The 23,247-nt window shown below is 46.9% G+C and overlaps 1 protein-coding gene across 17 annotated transcripts in view; it reads left to right on the forward strand.

The window, feature by feature from the left end:
- Positions 1-23,247, forward strand: part of ZFHX3 (zinc finger homeobox 3) — a 514,090-nt gene that overhangs the window by 42,514 nt on the left and 448,329 nt on the right. Inside the window, exon 1 of one of the 17 annotated variants that reach the window (XM_064670446.1) lies at positions 10,083-10,310. The exons of 15 other annotated variants lie outside the window; for them this stretch is intronic. The gene's annotated coding sequence lies outside the window, so the exon portion shown is untranslated. Of the gene's footprint in view, positions 1-10,082; positions 10,311-23,247 lie in introns of those variants that run through there. One more of the 17 variants, XM_064670445.1, reaches the window with a different exon arrangement.

Raw genomic sequence — 23,247 nt, forward strand, 5'->3', positions numbered from 1 at the left:
GCTCATGGTGATATTTCTCAGCGTCGTTGGAGTCAGCGAATTGAATAATTTATGGAATGAGTTTTGTTGTAAATTTATTGTGTCACAAGCAGGTTGTAATTTCACTAACAGTACACTTAAGTTATTAAGTAAAAAAAAAAATAATGTGGTGATAGGACCGTGCATTTGGAGGTTCTCTTGCTCCCTCCCCAACCAGTTCTCATCTTATATATTTTCAAACAGAGTATTTACCTAATTTCTATTCAGAATCTGATCTGAGAAAGGGAGCGAGAGAGGACATTAACATAAGTGGGTTTGCATTTGCACACTATTGTTGAATCTGGCAGTCGTAAACAAATTACAGAAGATTTTATACAGACAGAAATAGCATTAAAATGGCACCGCTCCGGTGCGGCGCCGCCTTTGTTCCCTGTTTGTTTCTGAGGAATTGGCCTCAGCTACAAGTGATGGAGTGTTGAAGGTACAGGCAGATCTGCAGAGCGAAGTGGAGCCTCCTATTTCTTCCCAGCTCTGGTGTTTGGATGTCTGGGAGCCGTTGCTGGGAAGGCATTTCTGGGTGCACAGGGAAGGAGGGGACACGTGTGCCCCACACCCGCTGGCGAGGGCTGAGACCAGCAGCGGCCAAGGGGGGCTTGGCTGGGCCTGTACCCCAAAAGGGAGGGGTCTGGCTGCCCCTCTGGGAGGCCTGGGGAACCTTACTGGTGCAGCTTCTGCAGAGTTCTACAGCCTCAAACTGGCTCTTTTATGATTTTAAACCAGCTGTTGAACCTGTCTGTAGTGGCCAGTTGTAACCCTTAGGCCCCGGGAATTTTGGGTAAAGGTGTTTTTTTGACATGTGTTATAAACATATGTTTTACCTCCCTGTACCACCCTCAACTCCTGCCTGTCCTCCAGGTGTTTTACCTTGTCCAGCGTCTCTCCTCTGCCATCCCTTGGAGATACTGGAATGAGCTGACTGTGCCATTGCCTTTTCCACACCTGTCACGTGCAGCCTTGGAAGGTGACACCTGGCTGGGCCAGGGACCCCTCCTGCTTCCCATGTTCCCAGCAGGGCTTTGGCAGCTGGAAGCTTCATGGAGTTGGAACTTGGTAGGATATGTAAATACCAGGGGAGGCAGAAGCGTTGTGATTGTTTATTTAATTGTTTCAATATGCCAATGTTAATACATATAATTACACACTATAAACACAGTTAATTACTTAAATGAACTAAATATTTTTGTGTCTCAATCTAAAATTGCAATCAAAAGTTCTCAGTGGGTGGCAGATTTAGAAAACAATTTTCCTCCTGTACGGGCTTCAGTTTGAGTAGGCTCCTATCTCCGGCTACTTTTGCTGCTTCTGTAAATTGCAGTTGAGAAGCATTTCTCTGGTTCGTTCCTTGGCTGAAATTCCTCGTGGAAGCTCTGTATTGTAATTATGGTGGTGCGTGTTAAATTTTTAATTTGATTTTCATTTGTGTATTCAATTGATATAATTGATGTGCATCTTTTCTCCCTCAGGATACAGGTTAATAACCTACTAACCTTGGAATGAAGGAATGATAAAAGGATCCCACACCAGAGTGTAAGGGACTGGTTATAATATATGTTTTTAGCTGTAGCCTTATTTTTTGCCCTGTGTAGCCTCTGGCATTTTGTACTTGCAAAGCCTTGACAGGCACTAAAAACATTAATTATTTTAATTTTAACGAAAAGAACTATTCACACTGAATGTACAAGGAAGATAATTAGATCTCCATTTGTGAATATCTTAGGAAACAAAAGAGAAAAGTTTTACAAACAGAATCAGTTTCTGTTTATTTTCCGAGCAGGTGCTTCTTGGTTGGTTTTGTTTTTCCACTTGTTCAGGCTGCAGCAGGGACTTGCCAAACAAGTAATATATATCTACAGAAGGTGATGAAAGTGGGTAAAAGAAATGTTTAGATAAGATCAAGGCATTTGCTCCCTGTTGGAGGATCGAAGGTACTGCTGGAGCAGGAGAGAGAGTGCAAAGGCACCTGGTGAAACGCTTGGCAGGTTGGTTCCTGGGGCCTGTTCTGCTGCAGTGAGGTGGGTCCTACAGAGCAGAGCCCGAAGGCAAATCTGCTACTGCTGGAGCTGGAAGGTCGAGCTGTTCTGCCCCCTCCAGACCCAAAGAGAGGCAGAGGTGTTAGTGCTGGGCTGATGGAAATGCTCCAGCAGGCCCCCCTGGCTGTGTGCCGGCTCAGGGACACCCATGTGCAAGTCTCTGTGGAGCTCGTGCTGGAGCCAGGCCGAGTGGAAGGTTATTCTAGCAGAGAGAAACCCTTTCTTCTGGTTATGGAGCTGGAAATGGAGCAATTAAATGAGCCAGCAGTAAGTGCAGAATTAGCACATGGCTGAGTCCACTCTCTGCTGGATGAGGCTGGAGGTCTCACAGGAATAGCAGGGCTGGGAGGAGTGGGGGGAGGGAACATGCCCCAGCTGTTTTCTCACCTTCCTTCTTTGCCGAGGGACAATGTGCCCTGAAGTGCTTTGGAGCCAAACAAGAAAATCAAGGTGTTGGGATGAATAACTGAAACACTCACAATTACATTAAACATCCCAAGGCATCCAAATCTCATGCTCCAGGAAGTAACCAAGCTATCAAGTGCTAGGAACTGGCAGAAAATATGCCTTAGTAAGTTATCCATTACTGGCGTGGGCTCTGCTGAGGCTTTCTGTGGAGGGCCCACCGCTGATGGCACGAGGGTGCTGCAGGGATCTGCAGGAACCCTGGTGTCAGCAAAGGAGCAGCCAAACGGGGACTTCCCTTGGTGTTGGCCCTATTTAAGCAACTAGGAGTACTGGATAATCTGTCCCAAGACAAATATTTAAATGGGCCAGTTTATCCCAGGTTTTATCACGGTGCTATTCCAGTACCTTCCAAGTGCAGATCAGGGTTAGAGAAGGTCTGGGAAGAGCAGACACCTATGTCCGTTGGGCAGTGATGGGTAATGAGCTCAGGGACTTCTAAAATGCTTCAGCTGGATTTGGAAATGAAAACTATTGTAACCCAGGACTCTTTAGGGAGTTGATTGGTAACAGTTGGCATTTCTGTATCTGGTAGGGAATTTGGAGAATGGCAACATCGTATATTTGCTGGCCAATGTAGTGGAGACCTGCAAATGAGGACTGAGTTGATTAGATATAACCTGCATATTTATTTAATTAGTCATAGCAATTAAAAAGCCTTTGTATATTGGGAATAGAGATGACAGGGAAAAATTTGGGTAAATTTCTTGGGCTTCTCCTCATCCCAGCTCCCACTCTGTGGGCATATCAACAAAGACCAGTTAATTTGCATTTAAAATTATTATACTAAACAGGAATATGTGCAATGTTTACAGAAGCCAGCAGAACCAGCGCTAATGCCTTTATAAATACATTCAGTGGTCTGTTCCTGTGGGGAGAAAATTGAGTTTGCTCTGGGAAAGTCAACTTGCAATTTCTTGACATGTGTGTGTAAAGCCTCATTTTTAAAAACATATGAGTAGAGAGACATAGGTTCCTTAAAAATGCCTGTGTGGTGTAATCCTGGGCAGTGTGCACAGCAAGATGAAAGCTGCAGAGCTGGGCTGAGTGGTTCGTAAGCCACAAAGAGGCTCAGCAGCATAAACAGCGCAAGATGGATGAGCCGCGTTGCTGGGGACGCCACTGCAGCTCCCAAATTGAATCAGAGACTCTGGGATTTCAAACTAATGGGACTTTCTGCTGAGGTAAAGCAGACTCTGGTTTGTTCTGCTGGTCCACCCCCGTTCCTGTACTGGTTCTTGCATCTTCTAGGGGAAAACCCAAGAACCTTAGAGGACACTGGTGCTACACAATCCCACCCCAAAATAAATCTCTTCCTTAGCTCCAGTAGTTGAAGATTGACAGAAACTGTGCCGTACAAGGTTTAATATCCTTCTAAAGTTATTAGAGTTCATTAGGAAATCTTGTTGGTTTAACCTGGTCGTGTTGGTGCCCTCAGTGACTTCCTTTGGGACAGTCCAACAGGATGTGTTACAAAAACATGTTTTGTTTTGGCCCTGTTCATCTCGAGTATCGTTGACTCTATAAGTACACTAGTTTTTGCCTCTAGTATACATTTCCTTCTATTATTAACATTGATTTTCTTGGCCAGCTGTATTGCTGATTCCCCTCTTTCCTCACTACACTCTCCTGTGCTAATTAACTTTTATCTTTTCTACCAACCATATTAAAGAGCATACATAAACTGACCTTGTGCCAAGGGTGACTTGGCCAGGGTGACACACAAAGCTTCCAACTACTGGAGTGCTAAAAGGTGGGCACAGATCTAACGATGCTGTGAAACCCCCTGGTTAAAGGTTTTATAGAGCAGGTTTTGTTCCTGCTTTCATACAAGTTTTTTTTTTCCTTGGGGAGCTCCCAGAGCCCTTTTAATTTCTGAACTTTCTTTTTGCCTTATGGTAGTTTATTATGATTATTGTTATTTATTGCTATTGCAGGTGAGGCAGGAGGTGAGCCTGGCTCACAGGTTGGGGAATAGTTTGCATGCTGACCATGCACCACCTGAGAGGTCCATGTGCTGTCAGTGGAAGGCCAGGGTTGTCTTCAGGTCATCCCTGAGAGGGGCAGGGGCTGTGTTTAGCAGCAGTGGAGTTGTAAACCAGCAGTTAAATCACAGACCTATCAGATTTCTATTTTCAGGCTTCACATTTCTCTTAAAAATGTTTAATTCAGATGTGCTGATGTCAGAATCACGTGGTGAACCGGTGCTGTGTGTACGTAGAGTCTGTAGCTGTTGGTTGGATCCAACACCATCATTTCAGTTTTCATCCTCTGATGCAGTGTTTACCCCCTGGTCATTTTATTTTTTGCTAATTTCAACCTGTGGATCTCAGACTGGGTACCTCAAAAAAACTGGATTTACTAACCCAAGTATTTGCTTTCCACGTGCTTCTGAGTGTCCCACAGAGCCTGACTGAAATGCACCGTATGATGCCCAACAGTTTTGCAGGGTCAGGCAGATGGACTTTGCCACCTTCATTTAAAGAAATATTTATCCCCATTTTTTATGTGACTCTTTTTGTGTGAATACATGGCACCAGTGTTGGTTATTCTCAAACTGCCAATAACAACATCACGGTTCCTGAGCTCCTCCAGTTGATTAGCTGGTTGTCACTGATGAGTGACCCCTAAACCCAAGAACCCAGAGGGGCACAGCCAGCCCCCAGCCCCCACCTGCACCCCACAGCCATTGTCTTCTTCTCCATTGTGTCAATACAATGGTGAAAACCACGTAGTTCTGACCACAACATTCTGAGCAACTTCAGGCTTTATAGATTAAATCTCACATCTTGAAGTGCACCCAAAGCTGACAGCAAGAGAGTTAATAACACACCGAGTCTCCTGCCATGTCCTAAGGCTTTATTCTTCAATATTATTCAAAATTTAGGCACCTTTCATATTAATTAAATGGTAACTTTCTGTATCCCATGATCAAACTATTCAATAATGCTTGCTCAGAGCAATCAGAAATGACAAAAATAAAGTACTAATATAATTTTATTATGAATGATTCGATCCCTGGGGTTTCTATCATATTAAACAAAGAAACAAATTAACCAGTGACTGAATTAAGTGGAGGAACTTGCATCATGTAGAGGCAATAGATTTTTTCATAGTTAAGCTGCCAGCTACTTTCATGCTTCAAGTCCAGTTTCTAACTTTCCCCTGAATTTCCTAGAAATAATCTTGCTGCTGTGTATTGATGCATATGTCAGTGTGGAGCTGATTTTTTAAATAGGAAATACAGTAAGGAAGATCAGAAGAGGAATTTTGAATGTACAGATCTACTAATTCAATGATGTTCCTGAGGACAGCTGTGGTAGCTTGGGCAGGTCTTTGTGGATGGCTGTGGGCAGCACCTCCCAAACCTGACGCCACTTTGGTTGTGCTGGATGGGAGACTCTCTTGTTCATCGACTCTCTCATTTCCCAGCTTTTAAAATAATGACCATCCTCTCTATTGCACCTGTCAGGTGTCTGAAGGAGACCATTGCACATGTTACTGGGATGGCGCAACACAAGTTTGCTGGGATGTGGTCACTGATGTTTAAGAGCACCTGTGCCATCCATCCCATACCTGACAGACCACGCTGTGGGTCCACAGTCCTTCTCCATCCATCCCATACCTGACAGACCACGCTGTGGGTCCACAGTCCTTCTCCATCCATCCCGTACCTGACAGAACACGCTGTGGGTCTGCAGTCCTTCTCCATCCATCCTGTACCTGACAGACCACGCCGTGGGTCTGCAGTCCTTCTCCATCCATCCCATACCTGATAGACCACGCTGTGGATCCACAGTCCATCTCCATCATCCCATACCTGACAGACCACGCCGTGGGTCTGCAGTCCATCTCCGTCCATCCCGTACCTGACAGACCACGCTGTGGATCCACAGTCCTTCTCCATCCATCCCATACCTTATAGACCACGCTGTGGGTCCACAGTCCATCTCCATCCATCCTATATCTGACAGACCACGCTGTGGGTCCACAGTCCATCTCCATCCATCCTATATCTGACAGACCACGCTGTGGGTCCACAGTCCATCTCCATCCATCCTGTCATGGCTCTCAGCCCTCCTGGCAGCGATGCTCCACATCTGCTGCACCAAGGGGGTCAGACAGGGAACATTATTAGTCCCCCAGCTTTTAATATTGCAGCCATCCTAATACACCAGATGCCTTTGGTCACGTATCTCTCTTTCTAAAAAAGATATTATTGTAACAGAGGGATTAATCAAAATAGGGGTGAGCAAAAGCCTGCCTGTTCAGGGCAGCCTCTGGTTTCAGCAGTTGTTCAGTAATGGGCAGCCTCTTGCTCCTTGCTATAAACATCTGGATGAGGAGGCTGAAAGAATTAAATTTTGTGCCTGAAAAATGACATATTGAGTAGGAGCTCTGCTTTCATCTCTGGGATCGTGTTTGGAGAAGAATCCGCGCAGAGTCTCAGCGTTAACATTCTTTAACTGCTCCTCAAATTACTAATGCTTCACGTTGCTTTAATCCATTCGGCTGTAATAGCTTTATTAGATTAAACTCCCCGCTGAGCGAGTGAGGAACAGTGGGATTATCACACTTCCCTTTGAACAGCCAGTAAAGACAAAATAAATGGTTAACAAAATAGAGCAAATTCAGTTTGCAGGTGAGCTGCAGCTCCCAGCCCCGTGTGCTGTGGATGGGCTCTGAGCCTCCCTATTATTCCTTGCTTGAAAAACACCTCTTTAGCAGCCTGAAGAAATTCCCGAGGTAAAAAAGAAGTCCTAATGGAATAAAAGTTTCTCTTTCCCCTTTAGATGTGTTGCTAATTGCATCGTGCCCACTGCAGGGGCAGTGTGAGGAAAACCTGAAACCTTATTTAAGAAAAAAATAATTTTTAGCTCCACATTTGCTGGAGCTGTAGGTGCGCCAGGAACAGCCTTTATCCAGTGTCTCCAGAGTGGGAATGCTTAATGACTGATTTTTTATTATTTTTTTAGCAAATCTAATTAACTATTTGAAGTATTCCATCGAGAGGCTCACGGTTACTATACACAAGCAGTCGGTGGCTCTTCTAGAGTCTCTTAAAAACTCAGTTTCTTCTCAGCATTCTTCAAATCCTCGTCTGCTGGAGCAATTTGAATTTTGTTATTAGTGACTGCTGGAAATCATAATTCAATAAAGACTAACTCATTTAAAAATGCTCCATGCTGAGCATGCATTAGGTAACTTGGGAAACTTCGGAGACACAGAAAAACATATACTAATATCCAGGTCTACACAGGAAATTGGTATGGCACTGAGCAGCTTGAAGGAGGCTTTTTGTATGTTTTTAAGAAGCTGCAGAAAGGTTGGAAGGAATGCAGGTTTTTTCTAGTAAATCTATTCCTTCCCTCTCCCCAGCATTTTTTTCCTAACGTGCTGGCGTCTGTCCAGAGGAACTGGAGCCCCCAGCATGCAGGGGACAGTGAAAATACACACCATAAACATTTCTGTAATCATTTCCTAGATAAGTAAGAAAGCTGTCGGGTTTCTCTTCCCGAACGCCATCTATGTCCCTTATTACTTGTCTCAAATTAGTTTGGAAGTTTTAAGGATCTCTCCTGCCCCATCTCTCCTTATTCCCTTTATGGCAATACCCTTACAGCCATAGAATATATAGTCCTGCCACAGGGAATGGGCCTCCTGCTCGGGGGTTTGAGCCACATCTGCAGCTGGAGCAGGCTTGGGAAGCTCCCGGCCTTGTGCAAGGCTGTAATTTCCTAACACCGAGTTCCCTTCAGAGGACGCTGTACTGCCTCATTCCTGCCCGGTGCTGTCCGGGAGCCGTCCCTGCCGTGCTTCATTTGTTGCTCCAGTTCAACCCCAGGAAATACACAGGGGGATTTTGTTCCCAATTTCTTTCCCCACAAGTTGTTTCATCTTTAGAATCACAACATTTCCTGCCAACATCAGAGGTTTCCATTCTTGTCTCCTCTCTCCCTTGTTCTTTCTAGCCATTTTCAGACTTATCTAGCCCTTGTGTTTCTTACCCTTGCTCCCTTTCATCCCTCGGTCCTCTCCCGGAGCCTCCCTCGTTTCAATTCTCTACTTAGCTCGCCTTCAGAAAACAATTCCCGTCTTCCACCTGGTTTTTCTCCTTTGTTGCTCTGGGGTTTGATTTCACCTCTCTTTGTCCACTTCCCCCTTCTTGTTTTTTTTTTTTTCTTTTTTTTTCCCCCCTCATCCTCTTTTTAAAATCAGAGAAAAGGATCAATATTGTGCCCCCCTCTGTTTGATAAGACAATGCTGGATGAACACAGTGGCAATGGAATTGTTGTCTCTGCAGAGAGGGAGGAGAAGGGGGGAAGGTGCTGCTGCGCAGGCAGGGCCAGGCCCTGGCAATCCTGGGTCAGGCTGGACCAGCCTGGATAAATATATGTAATTGCATGGATAAAAATCTGGGACAAAGGCCTGGGTTCTTTGCCCAGGCAAAATGCCCATGGAAACAGGCTGGTGTACGTCAGAGTGGAGAGGCCAATTTTAGGTTGTTTACCCAGAGACAATTTAGGAAAGCCTGACGGCAGGAATGTCCTGCTCAGCATCACGCCATGGCCTGGGTGCGTCTTCTAGACTTGTGTGTTCTCCGTGTGATCTGTGGAAGCTTGTGATCCACAGGGAGTCAACATCCCTGTTTGTACCTGCTGTGCTCCGAAACCTGTTGTGAAGTGCAGCGCTTGGGGGGAACCTAGCCTGGTTTTGGGATGGGCTCTGGGGAGACCTTAGAGCCCCGTCCAGTGCCTAAAAGGGCTCCAAGAGAGCTGGAGAGGGACTTTGGACAAGGCCTGGAGTGCCAGGACAAGGGGGAATGGCTTCCCACTGCCAGAGGGCAGGGTTAGATGGGATATTGGGAAGGAATTCTTCCCTGTGAGGGTGGTGAGGCCCTGGCACAAGTTGCCCAGAGAAGCTGTGGCTGCCCCATCCCTGGAAATGTTCCAGGCCAGGTTGGGACGGGGCTTGGAGCAACCTGGGTTAGTGGAAGGTGTCCTTGCCCATGGCAGGGGGTGGAACGAGATGCTCTTTGAGGGCCCTTCCCACACAAACCACTCTGGGATTCTGTGACACCTAAAGCAACTTTAGGGGAGTTTTTAAACAAGTTTTTAAAAACTTGTTTCTTTCTTTCTCTGTGTGAAAAGTAGGTAGAATTTACTGGGGAGAGAGTCGAGCTTTTTCTCGCCCTGCCCCTCTGCTCAGTGCCCGCTGCCCTCGTTCTCGGCGGTGTCACACGTGGGTCGCACGTGTCGCTGCAGCCCCCAGGCCAGCCGTGCCCGGGCTCAGCCGGGCCATGCGCACAGTTACAGCCCGGGGCGATGCTGCCCTCCCTCCGCAGGCCCGGCACGGGCCGGGCGGCTGTTTGTCGTGCAGTTATTTGTGTCGCGCCGCTCCCGCCGGCCGTGCCCCGGCCGTGCCCCGGCCCGGCCCCGCCGCTCCCCGGGCCGAGGTTGCCCCCTGGTGCCCCCGCGCGCGGGCACGCGCAGGGCTGGGGGGGTCGCGCGCAGGCTCCGAGCGGCCCGAACCGGTCGGTGCCGGAGCGGGTTCGGCGCAGCGGCCTCGCCGTGACCCCGTTGGGTACAAGTACCGCCGACATTCCCTGCCTGAAAGTAATGGAACACGGGATGGGCGCGTCAGGGATGGGTCCGTTTCTCCAGGTAAGGCGAATTCCTCCTGGAAGGACACCGCGGGAGCAGCCCAAGCCATGCTGAACGGTTGCTGATTGAGGAGCCGGCGGCGGGCCCGGCCCGCAGGAGCGGCTGCTGGTGGGTGTGTGTGACTTACCACAGGTTCTGCTGTTTTCTGTCCGTGTATACTAAGCCTTTGTTTGAGGATCTGGTTCATTCCATACCTGTATTAATTATTGAATAACTATATAGAATGCACATATTGATAGGGCAGGGTTAGATGGGATACTGGGGAGAAATCCTTCCCTGTGAGGGTGGTGAGGCCCTGGCACAGGTTCCCCAGAGGAGCTGTGGCTGCCCTGCCTGGAAGTGTCCAAGGCCAGGCTGGATGGGGCTTGGAGCAGCCTGGTCTAGTAGAAGGTGTCCATGCCCATGGCAGGGGGGGTTGGAACCCTCCTGATCTTTAAGGTCCCTTCCAACCCAAAACAGTCTGGGATGTCTTGCTCTTATGAGTCAGTTTGAGTCTGCATTTACCTTTGGTAACTGTAAGTTTGCACTTAGTGCACAATTTTATTTCCTCAACCTGTATCTGGTTCAGCTCCAAGACTTTAGAACTCGCACCTCTTGCCATGTGCCACCCCAAGAGCATCTGGTTCCTTACTCTCTGTTGACAGAAAAGAGGGGCAGGGGCAAGGCTGGCCCTGCAGAGCTCTAAAAGAACCTGGCCAGTTTTAGCCTAAAAGGACCCAGACCCGCAGGAATTCCTTGGTAGTTTAATCCTGGTGCCTTAGGATGGGGCAGGCCCGTGGCAAATTGCACAAAACGCAGTGTTGCAGGTCTTTCAATGACATGGGGAGGGCAGGAGCGTGTTGTATCACAATTCAAAAGGGTGGCTGGTCCTTGGTGTGCCAGCAGGTAATGCCTTTATGGAGTCCTGGGTATCATCAGAGCCCGGGAAATAATGGCTGAGGCCAGAACTAGGCAATATAATTTCTTTAAATGTAAGAAAAAAGCAAAACGCAGAAAATGGTGATGGCATTTTAACTAACTTCAAGTGTGCTGCTGGTTCAGTCGCCCCTTTGATGTTGCAGCCGGGTGACCTGGCCTCCCCCGCCATTCATCACTGCCTGGAAATCAAACTCGCCCGTGCTCCTGCTTTACAGTCCTCCCTCTGTTCTGCTAATAAACACAATGTTAGTGAAAATAACCATCCGGGAAGCGTTCAAAGGGGATATCCATGGATGAATTTTAGTGAGAGTGCAGTTTCTTGCTGCCAAGCCCGAATCTTCAAACTGCTCCACAGAACAGAGCATTCACCTAAACATGTGGCATGGGAACACAAGGTTCCCAAATCCCTTTGCTCCAGGGGCAACTCTGTGATCAGAACCTCGGGGAAATGCCTTTAGTTATTTCATTTCACCTGCATTTTACAGTTCCAATGTTAGTTAAGGTGTCAGCTGTGTAAACACAAAACCCTACATTTTTAAAGAGTGGTATCTGAAGTGGAGAATTCCCTCCTGATGGTCCCTGGGCATGCTCAGGGAGTGGTCCCAGAGGCCAGCAGTGCTGGAGAGCTGCTCCTGGAAGGGGGCGAGCTGGGGCTCCAATGGGCACAAGGAGTGTGTAACACACCTGGGCATGGGCTGTGTGTGTAACACACCTGGGCACAGAGCATGTGTTAATTCACATGGACAGTGCACCTGTAACACACGGGGCACAGTGTGTGTGTGTGTGTGTGTAACAAACCTGGACACAGTGGTTGTGTCACACCAACGTGCCCCTTGTCTCTGGCCTCACAGTGATGATTTAATGGCTTTGGGTCATCAATACCCTGGTGCCCAGGAAACAGGACTTCTAACGAACTTGGTGCCTTATCCCTCCCCTGAGGGGGGGGCACTGAGGCTGAATTAGAAGAAAATTAGTGAGGATTTTGTGTTGTTTTGGATTTTGGACTCTGGCACGAGTTTATTCTGGGTTTAGCAATTGCTTTTGCAGGGTGTTGTCTGGATCGTGTAGGAGCGGATGAAGTAGGCTGGGAGAGCCTTGTGGTTGGGTGAGCACAGCTCTGCTGTTGCTTTCAGAGCCTGGGTTTTCTCCTCTTAGATCTGGTGCTTTTCATCCCTGCTGCCTCTTTACCTTGTTCTAGTCAGCTCTGTTGTATCTGTTGTGCAGAGTAACAGACGTGTAAGTCTAATACAGTAAATCATTGTATGTATTATGGCAACACCAGGGAAATATCTCTTAGCAGCACCAGAAAAAAACACCACATTTAATTTTCTGATTTCTTGCTGAATATGGAATGGAAAATATGTTGATTTAACTCTAAAAAAATGTACAGTTAATTTAAGGGGGAAAAAAAAAAGAAAGGAACCCTTTACCATATCTAATTTCATTAGTAAACTGTAAATGGAAATGATGAAGAGGTACGATTTCAAAGGGCTGGGAACCCACACATTTTCTGTAGCATTAATCATGTGCTCTTAATTTTTCCACAGCAGAGCTCTGTGTTCCCACCCGGCAGTTCACGGGGCAGTGGGCGAGGGTGGGCAGTGGAGCCCTGCGGGGACCCCCCCACGGCTGGGACCCTCCGGGGGGGGGTTGTGGCCACGTGTCCGAGGTGTTGGGGCTGTGCTGGGGCTGATCCAAACACGGGCGTTGCTGCGGCTTGTGTGTTCCACGTTCCTCTCTCAGAGGCTCTTTCTCTTCCAGGCTGTAAAGAGGGTTAAGAAAGGAATTGTCTCTATTATGGTAATTAAACTCCCAGGAAACAGCCTCATTAGACTAATAAAGAGTAAATAAAACAGGCAGGACACACTTCGGTTTCCAGTAGCGAGGGCAGCACTCACCTCCCCTCCTTCGCCCACCCACCTGCCCCCCACTCCTGGGCCCCAGCACCACCTGGATTCACCCCCTCACAACTTTCCCAGCATTTTTCCTCTTGGGCCAAAGTTTTCCTTGCTCGGACTCAGGAGAGGGAATAGATATTTCTAATGCTTGGGGAAGTTTTCGGTTTCATTTTGCTTATCTTCATAAAACCCTCCTGGTTTTGCCTGGTGGGGGGCAGCCCTGGCTTGGAGCAGATGCCATGGAAGGCTGGAGTGTGCTGGATGCATGTGACAAAACATGGAGGTTGGGTTTGGTTTCTTGCAGCAGGAATTTGGGACACACTGGTGGGTGACATTGCTCCTCCAGTGCTGATCCCCCAAGCCAGGCACTGCACTGAAAGCACACAAGCAGCTCTCCTGCTTTTTCAGCAGCAGATTATGGAGGGAGAATGAAATTAGCAGTAAAAGTATTAAAATATTGATAGCAATCATTCCATGTCCTGGCTTTACTAATTAATTATTAATTTTACCTTGAAGGTTAGCGTAAGAGATGGACTTTACTTTATCAGGCCTCCACTTAGCATGATGTTTGACTATATATTTTTAAACATTATCAGGGCTCTAGCAAATAGCTCTCATTTTTTCTGGTGAGGGGATTTGCTTTGTGTGGCTTCATGAGGTAGGAGAAAAGAGGGTCACCGAGATGATTAGAGGAATGGAGCATCTCTCCTTTCCTATGAGGAAAGGCTGAGAGAATTGGGATTGTTCATCCTGGAGAAGAGAAGCTTTGGGGAGACCTAATTGTGGCCTTCCAGTACCTGAAGGGAGTCGACAGGAAAGATGGAGAGAGACTATTTACAAGGGCCTGGAGTGCCAGGACAAGGGGCAGTGGCTTCCCACTGCCAGAGGGCAGGGTTAGATGGGATATTGGGAAGGAATTCTTCCTGTGAGGGTGGTGAGGCCCTAGCACAGGTTGCCCAGAGGAGCTGTGGCTGCCCCATCCCTGGAAGTGTTCCAGGCCAGGTTGGACAGGGCTTGGAGCAACCTGGGATAGTGGAAGGTGTCCCTGGCCATGGCAGGGGATGGAATGAGATGAGCCTTAAGGTTCCTCCAACCCAAACCATTCCGCGATTCTATGAAAATAATTTTTAAACTGTGCAAACTTTGAATTTGCTGTGAAGAATGTTTTCTTTCTCAAAAGCAAATTTAGCATTGATAAAAGATTCAAATATGGAAGCGTTTCTGTGCAGCTGTGCTCGGAGAAACCATACTGATTTCAGTGAACTCCACACATGGGGAGGAGCAGGGCTGTGTGTGCAGAGCCAGAGCTTTACTTTTGTAAACTTCCCATTTCCTCCCTTGCATCAGCAAGGTTTAAAAGATCTTTCACTGTCTTGAGGGTAAATACCTTTCATTTCTGAAATGGTAAAACCCAATTCTTGCTTGTTTCTCTTAAAGTGGACCCGGCTTTAAATGTGGATGAATGGAAAAATCTTGCCCAGCCGCCCTGGGGAGGGCGGCTGCAAACCTCCAGCTTTGGAAACAAGCATTTTCATTCTGTTGCTTTTAAAAGGGAATAGCAGAAAAGGAAAATTTTGCTGTAGCATCGTGAAAACCAGAATTTATCCAGTCTGGGCCCTTTTAAGATAAAGGAAATAAGGAAATGATAGCTTTCTTGTGCATGCTGCTTTCCACTTGGAGCATCTGCAGGTCCCAGTGGTGGTGCCGAAGTTTTGACGTGCTTTGCAGGAAAGGGACTGTGAGTCTCGGTGTCTGTGCTGTGTGGAGACGTACCCGGGAGCACAGGATGGGAGTGCTCACCTGACAAACTCACACGGAGCTGTCGGAGCCTCACTTGCTCAAACGAGTTAGAAATCCCCACTTAGTTTAAATTTTTTGAGGGGGGTTATATTTGTTCACCGAAATGGCAAATTCAGCTTACACAGTTAAGTAGCAGGAATCCTGTGCTGCTTTGCTGCTCATCACTGCGAGTGAGATATTGATACACTTAAAAAGGGTATTTGTAGCTTTTATCTCCAGCGCTTTTTAAAGATCTTTTCAAGGTCTTCCCAGCCCCTCTGCTGGTATCTTATCTCAGCACAAGCCACACATCAAGTACCAGTGTTGCAAGTCCTTTGGGGCCGTTCAGCATAAAACTGTAGGCGCAGCCTCTGCCTGCACATGGCTGAGACCAGGAGGCTGTGCTGGAGCCCCCCCACCCCATCACCCTGCTCTCGCTCCCTTTCCAGGAGTGCAACCACAGAGGAACCTGGCTGTGCCATCAGCTTTGTCGATCTGCAAGAAGGAAAAGCTCCTTCTGTGCACTCAGGTCTCGGTTGAGCCAAGCAGATGCCCATTGACTCAGGCTGGGGTCAAGGAACTGGCACTGGTGTAACAGAAGTGTGATTTTAAGAAACTTGCTCTCAATTACCTCCCTCCTCCCCCTTTCAGGGTATCACTTGCAGCAGAAAAATGCCATGTAGCATCCATCTGTGTCCAAGTAATTGTGGGGTGTGTGTCAGCCCAGGGTGATCATGTGTGTGCGTGTGACATGAAAGCACTTGGCTTACGGTGTCCAAAAGAAACAGCTAGAGAGAATTTCCTGCCATGTGAAGTGACTGTCTTTGTATTGTTTCTAAATTATGGGAACAAATGCAGGGTTTAAACCAAATTTCAGATGGAATACAGTTAGCACCAGTTCTGCAGAGACTGGCTGGAGCCGATACACCAGGTTCTGTGGGTGCAGGCCTTGGGCAGGCTCTCCTCTGCTTCAGGGACAGGCTGCAAAGCACTTTCTTCAAGTTGTTCCTGAAGAACGCATGGTTTGTGGTTTCTGTTAGAGGCTCTGAGGTATAGAGATGGACTTCCCGAGGTCCTGGAGCTGGGAAAAGCCCCCAAAGGCTACAGTGAAGCAGGCACACATTGCCTTCTGCTCAGATGTGAGTGGTCTGGGACAGCTACAGGCACAGGCAATTTTTCAGGGGTTTGATGCCGACGCCCTTGTCCCTCTCCCTGCCGTGGGTCCCCGGGGTGCCTGAGCATCTTGTGCCCAGAGCTAGGCCTGAGAGCCTCCTGCCCTCCAGAGCAGTAGATCCACTAAGATACATCATCCACAAAGACAATTTGGGCCACACCTGTCATAGGGTGTGACAAATGGATTTGATCTCCTCCTTATGGCCTTTGCCGTGAAAACATTTCAGACTGTTGTGCTGGAGGTTGAACAGCAGAGTGATGCAGAGCCTGGAATGGGAAGTGACACCATCTGAGCAGCCTCTGCTGTGCTTGGCAGTGTGCTTCCTCCCCTCCCAGCCATCCTCATCCTCACACCTCCCCCAGGTGAGGATTTTTGGTGGCTTCTTCCCAGGAAGTGGCTGCTCCTCTCGACTTCTGGAGTGGCTCCATGTCCTTCTTTGAGCCTGGGACCAAACACCCATTTCATGGTTAATACCCAACTGACAAAGGGCTTTGGCTCCAGAGAAGCTGTGGCTGCCCCATCCTTGGAAATGTTCAAGGTCAGGTTGGATGGGGCTCTGAGCAACCTGATCTAGTGAAAGGTGTCCCTGCCCATGGCAGGGGGTGGAATGGGATCAGCTTTAAGGTCCCTTCCAACCCAAACCATTCCATGATACTAAGATAAGGTGTTCCTAAGCAGGAAAGAGAACAGCAATGGGATACTAATGAGAAGCACTTTGGGAAGGGGGGAGCAAGTTATGGTCTAGGAACCTGCTTCTTGGCATCTTCATGGAAATATCTCTTAGAGGTCAGGAAGGAAGGTCATGCAAAATAGAGTGACTAGTGGGTTTGGCTTGTGTGACTGATGTGTTAAAGATGATCTGTTCCTTCATTAGCAGCACTTAGTGGTGGAGGACACCAGAGGACACTCAGGACAAGGACAGGATTTTTAACAAGTAATTTAGAGCCTGTCTGCACTGCGGGATTAGCTGGAGGTATAACCTGAGAGCTGCCAGTAACCCGATGCTTGTGGGTGTCTGTGACCGGAGCCAAGGGGTGGCGGGAGCTGCTGCTGGTGCTCGTCCCTCTCTGGGGCTGGGCTGGCTCCTCTGGACACGTCGGGCAGCTCCAGAGCTGCGCTCCAGGCTCACTGCTCGCACTCGGAGCTACTCAGGAGGAGTTAATGTACGTGTGGATGGCTGCAGCTGACAGGGCAGTGAGGACAACCTCACAGACACCCCATGGAACACGAAAATCCACACAGAAAGTTGGGAGGCAGCACATAGCAGCTCTCAGTTAAATCCTTTTCTTTCCTTTTTTTTTTTTTTTTTTGTGAAAAAAATTCTTTCCACAGTAGCAGACTTGCAGCTGTTAACTAATCCCATAACAAGTGGCATTTAGCCACACATTTTCCAAATTAAATAAGCTTGCATGTTGGACTAGTTTCATACCCTGTAATACAAATACTTTCCCTGCTGGGGAAAAAAAAAAATTAGAAGAAAAATCCTCTCAGGCGTAAGAAGAGCGGAGAAGGGGAAGGTGGGTGTGCGGGGCCGTGTCGCTGCTGCTGTCCCTGTCAGCACGTGGCTCCGCGCGAGCACCGCGGCCGCTGGAGGATCTGATGGGTTATCAAGGACTGCTCATGCTTAAATTATTAGTTAAGGCTGTGACATTAAAGAATTGTTATTTGGTCATGGTCTCATGGCTGTGTTTTGCCAGGAGGTGTTTGGAAATTCTCGTCTCTGCTGTCACGTAATCTGTACTTGCCCTTTTGGGGCTTTTTTTTCCCTGGTCATTTGAATAATGTTTTCAGTTCCTGACTGACTCCGGGCTCAGCAGCTTTGGGCCACAAGCAATTAACGGCACATGTTGGTAGAACTTGGGCTGGATCTCTTTTGAGGGTATTTGAGAGCACGTCCTCTACCCCCACCCACCTCCTGCACATTTTTAAGAATCCCATTAAAAATTTTTCAGGATCCCCATCCAAGCCAAATGCATTGTTTCCATGGAAACAATTAATGGGGAGAGCAATTTATAAGACTGATGTAAAAAAATGAGCACTTCATCAGCCCCCCTGCTGCTCTGATATAAAATCTTGAGGCAGAGGCCGGGTAAGGTTTGCATAAGTGATATCCTTAAAAAAGGGGGAGACAGGGAAAGGAGCCTGGGAGTCTGCCCATGGCACGGTGAGCGATGCCTATTGTGCTGCACAGGCTGTATTATCTCTTGGAAAGGACAAGGAAATTCGCATTTCATGACATCTTTTGAAATGCTTTCCCTTTAGAGAAGGGTGCTTTTCCTAATCCCACCCTCTTCCACAAGACACACAGCTGCGTTTGGGGATAGAAATCCTGGCTGGGGTTGGGACTCATGGCTGGGGTTGGGACTCATGGCTGGGGTTGGGAATCATGGCTGGGGTTGGGAATCATGGCTGGGCAGGGCCAATGAGTCCCAGTGTGGGACCTGGCCTTTGATTAAAAGGCTTTCAGGAGACCTCAGATTTCCCTGGTTTAAAGCTTTCTCTGGTTAGAGACCTGCCTTAAAAGTGTTCTCTTTGTTGAGTTTTTAAATTATTATTATTATTGTTATTACCCTTTTTTTTATTTATTTAAATCTGCTACTTGAGCTTTCTCCTGGCCAATGTTTTGCATTGATTTTATCAAGGTATGTATAAAACCTAGTCAGAATCTGCTGTTTAAAAATCACAGTGCTCAGGGCGCATGCAGTGAGGACCATTGTTCTGGACAGGTGTCTGACCAGGACTTGATTTGGAATTTCCTGAAGAGCTTATTTTGGGGAAAAACTAATAAAAATTTCATCCTGCACAGCTCTGCTGCAGGAGAAGCAGGAATCCTGCATGTCTGCACTCTGAAATACGTGGCAGGGATTTTAGAGCCTGACAGAAAATGTTACCTGGTAAACAAAAATTCTTCTTGGATCTGTTTCCGTATGGAATGGGCCAGAGTGGGGCTGTGGGGCTGGGAGGGATGGAGCGGCTCGGGAGAATTCAGCTCAGGGCTCTGGCAGCGCTGATGGGCTGTGTAAGAATTAAATGACTGAAAACCATAATAAAGCAGGAGTTCTTTGCTCCTTTTTTCGCTGCTTTCCAAGGGTTTTTCCTGGCTGGGGGTGTTTTCCTGCAGAGGGCACTCGCCATCCACGAACAGCACCCGCAGTGAGGCTGTGTCCATAGCATCCCCTGCCAAACCCGGAGAGATGGAGAGAAAAAAATGTAAATTATGAAAGCAAATGATTCCCTGGTAGTGCACGAGGCCAGCGGGAAGAGCCCGAGATTTAAGGAGGAAAAAATCCAATGTGGGGAGCGAGCGGCTGGAGGGACGCGGCGGGTCGGGAGCTGCAGTAACAGGAATCATGAAAAAGAGTGGAAAAAGGAAAGGCTGCATGGCTGGGTTAAAATCTAATAGCAGTGGGGCTGAGAGAGACAAAATCCTTAATTAAAGCACTGTCTCAGAAAGGGAAAGGCTGGCAGAGTGGGGCAAATGCAGGGAACTATTGCTGGTCTGCAGCCCCAAGCGTGGGCTCTCACAGTGTTGGGAAGCAGCATTTATTCCATGTGCTCCTTCCATGCTTATATATGGGAAAGGGACAGACTTACAAAGGGCTCAGCAAAGGAAATAAAATGAAAAGCATCTCTGAGAAATAAATACTCAGCAGCCAAACGATAAAACAGTTTAGGAATTAAGTATTCTGGAGTTTGTGGAAAAAAAATCTCATATTACCAAGAAGCTGCCCTTGAAAACAGATTATAGAAATTGTTTAGGGTTATTTTAAACCCGGGAAGAAATGGTCAGGCACTGTCTATGCACGTCACTCATCCGAGGTGGAAAAACCCTGACGGATGCGTTCCAGTTAATAGCACTTGCATTTTATTATTTGCTTTTATTACACCAAAGGAGCACGTAAACAAAAATATCCTCAGAGCCAGCTCTGAAAATGTAGGTCTGGGTATCGCAGAAGTCCATGATCCAGAGAATTTTTACATTGTTGATGAGAATTGTGAATTTATTTTTAAAGTTTCTTTTGGCTTAGACCTGTTTTAGTCTTTTTAATTTGTGGTTTGGTTTTTTTCTTTGCAAGTGTTTTCTACTTTTCTTTTAAAATTTCAGAGTTTTGAAATGGAATGGGAGTTCTTTTATTTTACCCAGTAGGATTTTTTACAAAATATGTTTTTACAAACATAAATTACAGTTACAGAGTGTGATTTTTACAAAGTATGATTTTCGTTTGCTCTGAGTCCCTGATTAAAATATTACTGATTTGAGTAAATTCCCTCCTATCAGCACATTCGTGCTCAACGTTCTGGGGAGGAGGGATGGGAGAATTATTGTTAATAACAAATTTTTTGGGGGGACATTTCAGTCCATTTTTAAATGTGAGGTTTGGGTTCTGCAGGGCCGAGTCAGGTGAAAAAGAAGCAACCCCAAAATGGCAGAGCAGTTCCTTAATGAGGGGCTCCTGGAGGACGGTTGTCAGGTTTCTGTAGGAGCCTTGGGCAGGCGGAAAACCGATCCCATCTCCCCGCTGGAATAACCCGGCTGGTTTGGCAAACACAAATTATGAACACTCCAAATCCCGAACAGAAATCAGGGTTCAGGGCTGTGCAGCTCCTGTCTGTTGAAAAGGCTCACAATTTTATTCTAGCAGGTTTTACCTGTGGATTTGAGGAGATGACCCTGTTTGGAATTAGGACGATGTTACTGGGGCTCCTGCCTTTAAATTAACGCGACTGTTCCAGGTATGAGCGTCCTGTTCACAGGTTTGTGACTCAGCCTTAAAAACTGGTTCAACTTAAAAGCAGGCACAGAATATTTCAGTCTTGTAGCTTTTTCTTAACAAAATGAAATTGTTTTAACTAATTTTGATTTTAGTTGTAATTTGACAATAAAGTCTGAGCCTGCTGGATTGATCTCTACTTGTATTTTAATATTTAAAATGGTTGTGAATGAAAAGGAGTGTGGCTGCTTGTTGTAATTTCATCGTATTTCTTCATTCCCTAGTGAAAAAATAAAGGTGAACAAGGAAGTAAAAAGGACTTCCTTTTTATTCCCAAATATACTAATTATTAAGGAGCAGTTTTTGTGTGAAAAACATGAATGTTCATCATTTTTGTGTGGATGTGGGATTTCCTGAACGACAGGAGAAACAGCACCGTATGCCTGTTTTTGATAGATCTGCTACAGAATCTCTTCTTTTATAAATTGATTCCCCATATCCAAATTATGTCTTTATTTTTATGTTTTGCCAAATATATTTGTTTTTATCCTAATGTGTGTTTCGTACTTGTATATTTATAGGTAAGTGCACAAATAGCTGTAACAATTGACTCCTAAATAATCTCACAAAGGAAAATATATGTGAATTCGAGTTGCTGGTTTCTCAGGGTTGCAGAATAAACCCAGAATTTAATTCTGCAACCCCTGCTTCCCGAACGGATCTGTGTGAGCAGCGCGGCCGGGTGGCCCTGGACAGTGGCCCCGGACGGTGGCCCCCGGGTGTCCTGCGGTGGCCGCTGTCACTGCCTGGCCCGGGAAACGCCTCTTGGCTTTGACCCGACCCTTCCTATTATCTCCCTTCCATTTCACATTCCCTCTTGCTATAGATATTCCCATTCATAAAATCTTTTCCTGATTGCGACGGCCAGGGCTGGGGTGTATCGGGAATAAATAAGATCCCGAGCAGCAGCTATTCGTCAAACCCCTCATTTCCTGGAGTCCTGCCCTGATCCCTGTTGCACGCATCGCATTAGAGGGCAAAATCTCCTCTTATTTATATTATACTTTCTCCTGTCGTTTATTAACCATCAGGATGCTGTCGATGTGCTCGGCCCCCGGACTCTTGTGCCTGGCAGGGCTTCCCGCTGCGGGGACCGCGCTCCGGGGCTGGATCCCGTGGGTTGTGTTCTGTGGTGATATCAAAAATCTGGTCAAACTCGCCGTGGCTTTTCCTGTCTCCTACCAGGAGCTGCCCTCACTCATGGCGCAGCTGCAGGGACATGGGGAGCTGCCTGGGAATCCCCCGGTCCACTTGGTGGGATGGGAACCACCAGCATAGTCCATGCTGGAAAATGGCCCCTTTGGCTCCTGGCTTGGCCAGCGTGGTCACGCACGGTTCTCCTCTGCCTGTCGGGAGTGATACAAAATATTGGGACTAATTTAAAATGGTGGGATCCAAACTAATAATTCCTTTCCCTCTTCTCCATCCCATTTCAACAGCGCTTGTGTGGATTATTTTTGTTTGGTTGGGTTATTTTAAATTAAGAAGAAAAACCTTATGCAGTTAATTTTATTTATTTTTTTTTTATTATTTTTTATTTCTGGTTCACATTTCAGATCTTTTGGAATATTATTTGCTAATATTTTCTCCTGTTCCCTCTGGCTTTCTCCCTCCTTTAGCTCCCATTTCCCTCTTGTCCTGCTCAGTGGTTGGGTTGCATTTTCTCCCTGAGCTGACGCCGTTGCTCCCCGTGCATCAAGGAGGAAGGGATTAGATGTACTTCTCTCAGACCTGAGGCATTACTATTTCTCCCCCATACTCAGCATCCAATTGTCTGGCTCTATCTGGGTCCTAAATCCATCCTGAATTGGTTTCCTAGCTGGCAGATTTGTGTGTTCCATCTTGTTTTGGGACCTGGCTTTCATCTGAATATCTCAAATCATTTTCTGTTTTTCCAAGGAGAAGTTTTATTACATGCAGACAATCTGTATATGACTAGCGAAAATGAGAAGATAAAGGGTTGATTGAAAACATGTCAAATGCTGGTTTTTGCCAACAACCCCAGGTTTGATTGTGGAGGGAGCAGTGACAAACCCTCGTGTTGGGAATGGATGGGCTGGCGTTGGCCTCTGGGAGAGAAATGGTTAAATTATGCACTCGCTGGAGTATGAAGGCAGTTCTTCTTTGCTGACAGATAGTTTGACCAGTGTCAGGTTATCCCGATGCGTTCAGCATACCTTCATTGCATCATAAATAAAACAGACAAATTACTTTTTTTTTTTTTTCTCCTAGGGTGGAATAAGCAGGAGGAAGGGGAGGGATAGGGATCGGGGCAGATGGGGGTTTGGGGGGGTGAAGAATTAGAAGGAAAAGAAAAAAGAGAGAGATCTTTGCAGACACTCTATGAATCTCTGCTTGGCAGCTGAGAACAATGAGAAAAGCAAGCAATTACCTCGAATCCTTCCCCTTATCCAGACATAGGAAATATATTCTTGCCTGAGCCTTTTTTCTGCTCTCTCCCTCCCTCCCTCTCTTGCCCTCCCTCTCTCCTTCTCTCCCCCTCTCCTT

Source organism: Pseudopipra pipra, chromosome 14 (genome assembly GCF_036250125.1).
Source record: "Pseudopipra pipra isolate bDixPip1 chromosome 14, bDixPip1.hap1, whole genome shotgun sequence".
NCBI lineage: Eukaryota > Metazoa > Chordata > Aves > Passeriformes > Pipridae > Pseudopipra > Pseudopipra pipra.